Source organism: Taudactylus pleione, unplaced genomic scaffold (assembly GCF_031769625.1).
Source record: "Taudactylus pleione unplaced genomic scaffold, aTauple2 ptg000290l, whole genome shotgun sequence".
In the NCBI taxonomy this organism is placed as follows: Eukaryota; Metazoa; Chordata; class Amphibia; order Anura; family Myobatrachidae; genus Taudactylus; species Taudactylus pleione.
Genome location: NW_028284692.1, coordinates 4,741,810 through 4,752,625, shown reverse-complemented (window position 1 = coordinate 4,752,625; position 10,816 = coordinate 4,741,810). Strand labels below are relative to the sequence as shown.

At 41.9% G+C, this 10,816-nt stretch overlaps 1 pseudogene; it reads left to right on the top strand.

Annotated features, from left to right (window-relative positions):
• Nucleotides 1-537: 537 nt before the first annotated feature.
• On the top strand, nt 538-656 carry LOC148511841 (5S ribosomal RNA; annotated as a pseudogene).
• The last annotated feature ends 10,160 nt before the right edge of the window (nt 657-10,816 follow it).

Below are 10,816 nucleotides of genomic sequence, written 5' to 3'. Positions count from 1 at the left end.
ACACGTTAGAAATATTAAAAATAAAGTTGAGGGTCATGCGGTGTCCAAACATTTTTATTACACCATGCCTCAGACCCAGAAGAAGTAACCTTTAAAGCGATTGAGCTTGTAACAATAGGTGATAGAGGAGGGGATATATCTAACAAACTTTCCAAAAGGGAGATGTTTTGGATCTTCAAATTACAGACTCTTTTTCCGCTAGGTTTTAATGATAATTATGAGATTGCACCATTCATTTGATCCGATCTCTTGTCATTTCTTTACATTTTATTGAACATTTTATATATATATGGTTTCTAATAAATATAGACATTAATTTTTATTGTATTATTAATGATAAATTTATCTATGTTCTTAATTTCTTTTATTTTTTAAATTGTTTCTTAGGGCGCTATAATGCCTGGGTCTTAATAATAAAAGATATTTAAATGTTGGTAAGGTTGTGGTTAGATTGATCAATGCTCCTGGGTTTTATTCATAACGAGCAGGTGTACAAATGTGACTTATATGCATGTTCATTATTGAGGATATTTAACATTCTACAACCATACCTAACTGGATATGCCCAATCTCGTCTGATCTTGGAAGCTATACAGGCATGAGCCTGGTCAGTACTTGGATGGGAGACCTCCAAGGAATATTGGGTGTTGTAGAAATAAGAAATACCTTCCTTTGACAAGCATACCTAAAATATAAAAAACACCTAATTGCTCTGTAAAGTTTACAGGGGACATTTCTTAATAACAATGAGTATTAAACTTTGTTTCCAGCCAACCTGGATGGGCAATTCATATAGCCCATACAACAAAAATTAATATAAGTGTTTATTGACTGAATAATGAATATATGTCTCCATATTGTTTATAAAAAAAAACCTTGTTTATTATACATGTCTGTGTTAATATGAGCCTAGGTTGTATGAAATAACACAATTGCATAAATCTGACTCCCAAAGAAGAGGTCAGTTATTCATACCAAAGCATACATTAATAATTTTTTACTCTTTCATATAGGATCTTTTGACAAAAATAAAACTGAAAAGTGTATTTTAAAGATGGAGGATTCCAGCAATTTCCACTTTCCAACAACTGGAAACACTAGATGCGGTTCAAGCAGTCCACAGATATATATATATCCGGGTCCTGCCAGTATTAAGCCACATGTGAACCTGACACAGTATCATCGGAACAGAATACCAAGATGGCGTCCACGCATGCGCAACACAGGAAAACCGACACAGGAAGTGGGGTGGACGTGACATCATGACCAAATGCCTGCTCCTTTACAACATTTTTTAAAACATTGGTTGTTTATTGCATGGAAAAACATTTTAAATGAATTATCTAAGTAATCACAGTTTCGAGTAGATACAGTTCTATACATTATAGTATTCTCTTCTTTACTCTTTTTTTATTTTATATTATAATTTTTTACCCCAGTGCTTTATTTATCCATTTGTATTTTTATGTGCATGATGTATTGAGTATTTTTATGAAATAATTGAAATAAACTAGTTTTTTAAAACAGTTTTCCTTTTAGAATAATCCGTGGTACATGGCATCTTAGCACTTTATATTTATTATATTGAATGTATTTTTCTCACATGACACTTTATATATAGCTAATTGAATTGTGGTTATCCATACACACTAAACATTTTGCACAGAAGCACTTTAACACTGTTTTTTAGAAACATTCACAATTGTATACAAGGCACTACTATGCTTAACACCTTTTGGTTTTTTTACAACTAATATATGTTTTATGTATTAATGAATATTTTACACATATATATTCAACACTAATAGGCGCTAACACCAAAGTACATCGTTACACATCTCTCGTTGAGGGCTGGTTAACCACAGCCCTATAGCTCTTGGGTAAAAGCTGCCTCCCTAAATAAATATAGGGGAGTGTATTTATACCTTTCTTTCATGTCAAGTTATATATCACATTCTAGATATATCAACTATCTGGCGCAGCAACCTTCACTTCTTTCACATATATATATATTATATATACATACATGACAGGCTTATTTCACGGCACTCAACCATCTGGGGTGCCCTTGGTATGTGACCACACCATCTACATAAAAAATATTATACAAACTCGGCACTCACTTGCTTTTCAAAATGCAACTCCTTTGAATACAGGGAATGTTGGTTCCAAAATAATTTGCTGACCACCACTTCACGGTCATTCCCATCTGGCCAGTCCCTACACTGATTCTCAGATAAATGATCTTGGTGAGCCACCTTTGGCTCAAGCTTGCATACATTTTAAACATGAATATGGGTCCTGGCTTAAAAAGACAAGCAAGTGAGTGCCGAGTTTGTATGATATTTTTTTTATATATACATATATATATATATAGGTGTCAGGGGTAGCCCTGGGCTATCAGCCAGGACCTTGGGTGCCCAGGGATCCCCGGCCTGGGCTGACTAGCGGTCAGGGGTGATGCTTCAGCTGGGGGGGCCCAGTGAAAGGGCTCTCCTGGCGGTGGCTTCACCCCCACACTAGAAAGGGTCCGGTGCTGGTTCTGGTAAATACAGGGGGACCCTATGCATTTTTTCACCCTGTATTTCCAAAACCAGGGCCGGCTCAGAGCCCAATTCTGGTTGCGCTGAATACGGGGGACCCCTACGTCATTTGTCCCCCGTATTTGGCAACCAGGGCTGATTCTGACTAGCCCAGTGCTGGTTGTGCTAAAGTACAGGAGACCACTACATCATTTTCCCCCTGTATTTTAACACAATCAGGACTGCCTGTTAAAAGCCCGGTGCTGGTGGTGTTTTGGGGGGGTCACCTTTTTTTACTTTATACATTCTATTTTTATCATAGATGCATAGATGGATCTCACTGCTGCGTTAGTGTATCTGTGACTTATTGATTTTATTTTCTCAGATGCATGCGCACTACCAGTGAGCCCTCTGTCACCTGCTGATGTCCCCTTTGCACTGCACCGTTGCCACTGCTCTGAACCACCACTGCTGCCACTACCCTGTATGCCTACAGCCTGCCCCTGCAACCATCTCGCACTCTGCACCTCTCAAACCACCTCTTGTGTGCTGGCCCCTCTTCCACCTGCGCTAGTTTACCATTTTGTTGCCCTTCTCCCTTGCAGGTGGCCCGGTTTGCTCCTCCAAATCCTGATAGTTAATAAATGTTAAAAAAGCTTTGAAATTCCATAGAGAAAAAACCTTACGTCCCATTAAGGCTGCTTAGACATGATCTGAAAATTCACAAAACCTATTGAATTTCTGCTGCTCAAACTCCAAAAAGCAATGAGATTAGGATCATTAAGGCTGACGCCTTAATGGACATGTTCCTTGTGTAATACAGATATGGTATGCCATGACACCATGTGGTTAACTGCAGATTCAGCACTCTCACATAGTGAGATTGCTGTCACTCACTAAATGGTGGAGCCACTAATTCACAGAATTTGTGCTCATGGAATACACACATGCAGTCTATGCAACTGATAGCTGAACAGAATATAGAGCTGCGCAGATGAGATAAGAGTATGGTGGATGGAAGAAGACAGGGCATTGTGGATGGGGCAGACAGAAAGGCGTGCAGAGGGGAAGATTAAGCAGTACAGATGGGGGCGAGCCAAAGTGATGCAGATGGGTTGAAAACATTGGTGCACATGGGGTGGAGACAGAGTGAAACGGTTTGGGGGAACCGAGCAACATGAATGGGGAATACATAGTAGCATGGATGCGGGAAGATAGAGCAGCGTAGATGGGTAAAGACAGATTGTTGTGGATGAGGAATACAGACTAGCACAATGGGAGAACACACAACTATAGGGATTGGGGAAGACAGATTGGTGCGGATGGGAGGGGAAAGAAAAAAGTGGCACAGTTGGGGAGGACAGAGTAGTGCAGATGGAGGAAGAAAGAGTGGCAGAGATGAGGGGAAGACAGAGTGGTGCGGGTGGGAGGGGTAAGATAGAGTGGCATGGTTGGGGGGACAGAGTGGTAAAGATGGAGGAAGAAAGAGGGGCAGAGACAAGGGGAAGGCAGAGTGACATGGCTGGGGGCAAGGCAGTGGTGCAGATGGAAGGAAACACAGTGGCACGGTTGCAGGAAGACAGGGCAGTGCACATGGGGAAAGACATATTGGTGTGGATGAGGGCATGCAGACTAGCACAGTTGAGAGATCACACAGCTGTAGGGATTGGGGAAGTTATAGCAGCATGGAGGCAAAGATAGTGTACATGCATAGACAGAGTATGATAGTTTTAGCAATTAGGAAGCTGAATGTGTATAATAAATTAGATAGATGTATTGAGTTAGAAGGATGTTGGAACTCAGTGGGATTATTGTGGTGACTGAATGGGAAGATTGTGGGCACTGAATGAGATGTGTGTGCCACATAACTGCTATGGGGATGTACTCAGGAAGCCGACAGTTTAAATGCCGACCGCTGACTTCCCGACTGTCTAATCCTGGCAAGGTACTAATGACAGGCATTGAAATCCTGACACATGTCATTAGACCTACGCCGAAAGCCCGATGACTGGCATACCGAATGAAGGTAAGCCGTGCAACAGGCGCAGACAAACGCGGGGGGGTTAGATTTTAGGGCTCCTGGGGGGATTTAGGGTTAGGCACCCCCCTGGCAGTGTTAGATTTAGGCTAAGGGAAGGGGTGGTTATGGTTAGGCACCCCCGGGGAGAGGTTAGGGTTAGGCACCCACCCGGGAGACTTAGGTTTAGGCTGTGGGGAAGGGGGGGTTAGGTTTAGGCACTTAGTGGGGGGTTAGGGTTAGGCACTTGGGGGGAGGTTAGGGTTAGGCACCCCTAAAGGAGGGTTAGGGTAGGGAATTAGGTTAGCGACACTTACCTAATTAGCAGTCGGGATCTTCACCTCTGCCGGGCTTCCGCTGTCAGGATTTGAACCGCCGGCCATGCGGCTGGTGGTAATACCTACTACACCCCTGCTCAGACCTCAGTTGCATAGACTGCATGTGTGTATTCCAATGAGCACACAATTCAGCTCCACTATTTTGTGAGTGACAGCAATCTCACTCTGTGAGAGTGCTGAATCTGCAGTTAATCACATGGTGTCATGGCATACCATATCTGTATTACGCCAGGAACACATCCATTAAGGTGTCACCCTTAATGATCGTAATTTAAGGTTTGTGAATTTTCAGATCATGTCTAAGCAGCCTTAATGGGACATGTGAAACCGTAAGGTTTTTTGTCTATGGAATATATATATATATATATATATATATATATATATATATAAAACTTTTATTGATAGGGGCCCCAACACATTTGTTGCCCAGGGGCCCTCACAGACCTTAATCCGGCCCTGAGTCTTTTGATAAACGACACAGGCAGCATCCCTGCGCAGCTACGTTGCTAGTGATAAGTGTGGCTAATGTGCACACACACACAAAAAAAACACATTGATTGATTGATCCATTTTTTGGGGGAGCTTGGAAGGGAGAGCACCCAAACGAGGCAGCAGCCTCTTGATAAACGACAAAGGTAGCACCCCTGCCCAGCTACATTGCTGGTGATAAGTGTGGCTAACATGCACACACACACATACACAAAAAAACCACATTGATTGATTAACACATTTTTGGTGGGCTCTTGGGAGGGAGAGCACCCGAACAAGGCAGCAGCCTCTTGATAAACGACACACACAGAAAATTTGTAATTTTTATTTTTGCACTTGGGGGGGAGAGCACCCCTGAACAAGGGAGCAGCCCCTTGATAAATAACACATGCAGCACTTCTGCACAGCTACTTTGCTGATGTGGCTAATGTGCACACACACAGATAAATTAAGTTGTTTTTTTTTAATTTATGAAAAAAATGTTTGGCACATGGGGGGAGAGCACCCCCGAACAAGGCACCCACCCCTTGATAAAGGACACAGGCAGCACCTCTGCGCAGCTGCATTGCTGATAAGTGTGACTAACGCGCACACACAGTCACACAAAAAAAATAATAATATTTTTTTTTCCACACTGTGGGTGAAGATGAAGAGCACCCCTGATGGACAGAGCAGAGAGCACCCCCTGGACAACACTGCAGCACAGCCAGCCAGCCCCTATGGACAACAGACAGCCAGCCCCTATGGACAGTAAGCAGCCAGGCCTATCACAGCCTCCTCCTTCCTCTGTACTGAGTGTAAGTAGCCTAGCCAGAACCCACAGCGATCACAGGCAGCCCCCTCCTTCCTTTTCACAGTGTCCACTCTAGTTCACTCTCAACACACAGTAGCTAGCCAGCCCTTCAGCACAGCAATCACAGCCCCCTCCTTCCTGTTCACTGTCCACAGCTGGAATGAAAATCTGACAGCGGGATTATGACATTTTGCCTCGTTTTGAGATCCGAGTTAGGTGGGAAAACCCGAGCCGACTCGGATCCAAAAGTTCGGGTGGGTTCGGTTCTCAAGGAACCAAAGCCGCTCATCTCTAGAATAAATATCAGAAAGGGTTTATATCAGAGATTACACATGATTTATTAACATCTGAGGTATTAGGTTTATTTCAGCCATGCTGAAATAAAAAACTATGAGCAGAAGTGTCCAGGTTATACCAGCAGTGTCACATTTGTCAATCATAAGAGGTATCCAGATAAATACTGAAAGTGCCCTCAGAAATGTACAGCAGTGTTCAAATGATAATCTACAGTCTATAGAGAATGTGCTATCGGTGTTCAGATGAATCAATGCCAGCAGAGATGTTCAGATAATCTGAACTGTGCCATGATGACAAATTGCTATATGAGTGCTCAGATTATAATTTTACCAGCAATATCAAAAGGATTAAGGAGCAGTAAATCTGCCCACATTACTACTAGTAGTAGCTGCTGTAACATATAATTGAAAATGTCCACTAAAGATTTTATTGAGTTTTATAGAGTGAAACATGGGAATCTGCTGGTAGAAGTTGCACAATGTCGTGTTGACATTATTTTGACACTATTATTTATTGCAACAGATAATTTACTTCTGTGGAGGACAAATCCAACAACTCAATAAATAAGACAAGTCTCAATTTATCTTCTGAGAGTTCATGGATATACCTTTAGGCATAAAAACAAACATGATTTACAGCAGTTGGTTCTCAATCTCAACCCTCCTCAGGTCATGTTTTGAGGATTTCTGTCTGTGGAAGCAGGTGGAATAATTATTGACCCAGCAAAATGGATTACCTTACCTGTGCATTTTTAAAGAAATCCACAAAACATGACCTGTTGGTGGTACTTGAGGACTGGAGTTGAGAAACCCTGGTTTAACAGTATAATGCTGTACAATATTTTGAATTATATGCAAATTCATGAAATAATGTTGAAGTGGAAAAAATGTCCTGTGTTGTCGTATTGTAAAACCATCTTTTCTTTCTCCCATAAGTCTTTAAAATTGTTAATAAGTCTCTGTTACTTGAAATTAACTGTTCTTCCTTGTTGTTTAGCTGATGACAAGTTACGTGAGGGTCTCTACCCTTAAGGGTCCCATACATCAACAATCACAAAAGAACGATTCATAGATCCTGTAATTTTTCCCCCAATCTAAATATTTGCCAATCCACCAATTTTTGCCCATACAGATATTTTTCAGTGATTTGCAGATCTTTTTCAGGAAAGACAGATCTGCCAATCTTGAAAGACTCATCATTTTTTCCAGTAACGGTTGGAAAATACATTGATTGTTATCATACACTAGGGGGTATATTTACTAAAGTTTGTGTTTATAGAAGAGGTGTTGCCGATAGCCAGGGCCGGCGCTAGGTTGTGCTACGCCCAGCGCCGTCCTGTGTTGCCGCCCCTTCCCTCCTCCGCTCCCTCCCAATAAGCTTAAATATATCCTATAGGGCTGGGAGGGAGGTGTGCGTTTCCTGCGCCCTCCGGAAACAGAAGCGCTCCGGGCGACGGATCTGCTTGCCCGTGCCTGGAGCCGCTACTGCCCATAGCAACCAATCACATTCTACTTAACATTTATCTAGCACCTTCTAGAACATACATACATCCCTTCTATAAACCCACACTTTAGTAAATATACCCCTAGCAAAATAAAGCCCTGATTGTCGGTGAAACCCAATATGTTGGACAACCTGATTTACAGATTCTGATCATTCCAGACTAATAAAACCACTTTCTTACCGCTCTCTCCAGTGCCTTTCCAGGATAGCACAGAGGTCTGCTAACGCTGCACATCACTCCTGGCTGGTGCTGAGGTGTCTGTGCTGCTCCTGCTCTGTCCGCTCACTGCCCTGTTACTGAGCATGGAGATCACTCTCCGCAACCTCTTGCTCACAGCGTGTCTTCCCAGCATGATGGCACAGAGGTTGCATGCCAGAGTTCCCTCCTAAACAACAGTATGGGCGCAGCCATGTTGACCTCTATCACCTGACGCTCTTCCTCCACTCAGAGCACTGCTCCCTCCCAGACCAATTGTAGCATCCAAGCCCTGGAGAGCCTCCTCTATAAATTCCATTTCCAGACTGTTCTCTATTGCCAGTACAATGTTGTTTCTTGCTGAAGTTACAGCTCAGTGCTTAGCTCCCAGGTACTCTGTATCGGAATGGTCCCAGTCCATTATATCCAGTTTCTATATCTGGTAAACAAGTCTCCTATACCATCTAGCACACCAGTCTGGTTTTTACCACTGAGACTTGGTCTTACAGCCACCATTGGTTCCAGCCGATGCTTCCAACATTGCATTCGAATTAAGCTGTTCAATTCATCAACATTGGACCCAACCAATCAAGTTCATCAATTCATCAACAATGGACTCTTATCAATTAAGTTACTCAATTAATCAACATCGGACTCATATCAATTAAGTTCCTCAATTCATTAACATCGGTCACAACCGATCAAGTTCATCGATTCATCAACAATGGACTCTTATCAATTAAGTTAATCAATTCATCAACATCAGACTCATATCAATTAAGTTCTTCAATTCATCAACATTAGTCTCAACCAACCAAGTTCATCAATTCATTAATATCGGACTCATATCAATTAAGTTCCTCAATTCATTAACATCGGTCACAACCGATCAAGTTCATCGATTCATCAACAATGGACTCTTATCAATTAAGTTAATCAATTCATCAACATCAGACTCATATCAATTAAGTTCTTCAATTCATCAACATTAGTCTCAACCAATCAAGTTCATCAATTCATTAATATCGGACTCATATCAATTAAGTTCTTCAGTTCTTCATCATCGGTCTCAAACTGATCAAGTTCGTCAATTCTTCAACATCGGATTCAAATCCATCAAGTTCTTCAAATCATCAACATCGGTCTCAAACCGATCCAGCTCTCAATCCAGTATCATCAATCCCAATCCGATTGTGCTCATTCATTCAGTATTATCATCTCCAGTTCTCATTCCAATCTGCTGTTTAACATTCTTGTTCTCTCCTTCGGACATATCATCCTCTGCAGCTCTGTTACCTCCTAACAGCAATACATGAGAAAGTCCTGGCTATTCACACCTCCCAAGTTTCCTCTTCAGCCTCCCATGCCTGTTCCAGCCCAAACCAACCCTTAGGCGTGACACGGCCATTGGTGTACCCAATACATTGAAACATTTTGCCCTAATCATCTGCAAAACGGGAAATTGTCTCACTCCATTGCAGATGTATGGGGACCTTTAGTAGTACCTTCTGAGACCTCTGGACTATAGTTAAAATCTAAGGCAGACCCAAATGCGGTCCTCAAGGCACCCCAACAGGTTTTAGAGATATTCATGGTTGAGCACAGGTGACTTAATTAGTATCTTCAGTCAGTTTGATTTAATCATGCATATCTCTAAAACCCAGTGGCATAACTAGGGGGGTTTAGCAGGGCACATGCAGGACCAGCAGAGGGGGGCACCGCCAGCCAGGGCAGCGTATTCGGAAGAAACGTCCCTCGGCAATGTAGCTTCCTGCTCTGTTAGTTCCTGGCATCTCCGCTCTACGTCTGATCACATCTCCTCCTCTTCAGTCATTTTCACATTTCAAAATACAGTTATAGTTGGGAATTGAACCTGTCACTTCATGCTTTACAGTCAGACATCTTACCAATGAGCCATCTGCTATTACAATGGAAGACTGTGAATTGTAACTGTATCAAGCTACTTCACATTCTTATTAATCTGAAATATAGTCTTATCTAGGATTCAAACTTAGCACCTCATGCTTTGCAGTCAGTCACCTTAACAACTGAGCCACCTGCTACTACAGTGATTTCTAACTATATCAAGCTACTCCACATTCTCCATAATCTAAAATACAGCCATGGGGCCGTATTCAATTAGCGGCGAAAACTGAAATTTTTTCACCATAGGCGAAAACGGACATTTTTCACCAAAATACGGCAATATTTTCACACAAAAAAACAGGAGAAAACGCAATCCCAGACCAGGCGAAAAAAAATGCTAAATCCCTATTTTGGGCTAAAAATGTGGGGTTAGCTTTCAGAAACCTTTGGACACCCCCCCCCCCCACAATGATAAATGACTCCAAAAAAATTTCGTAAGTTGTGAACTTAGGCGAAAAACGACTATGCAATTTGGGTGGAAAAAAATAAAAACCGTTGAAAATGATAGGAAGCTATTTTTTTCCAGGAAATTATTGTTCCACGTAAATATGTTAAAATGGGTGCAAGCATATTTTCGTGTCGTACAAACGCAATTTTAAAAAACATAAAAAAAACGCTTGCTGCTACGTGCAATGTTTAAAATACTTCACACATCCCTACCATCCCCTGGAAAATCAGACCCAATACATATTTTTTTTTCACCCAAAAATGCGCTGTTTTTTCCAATCTTGACCT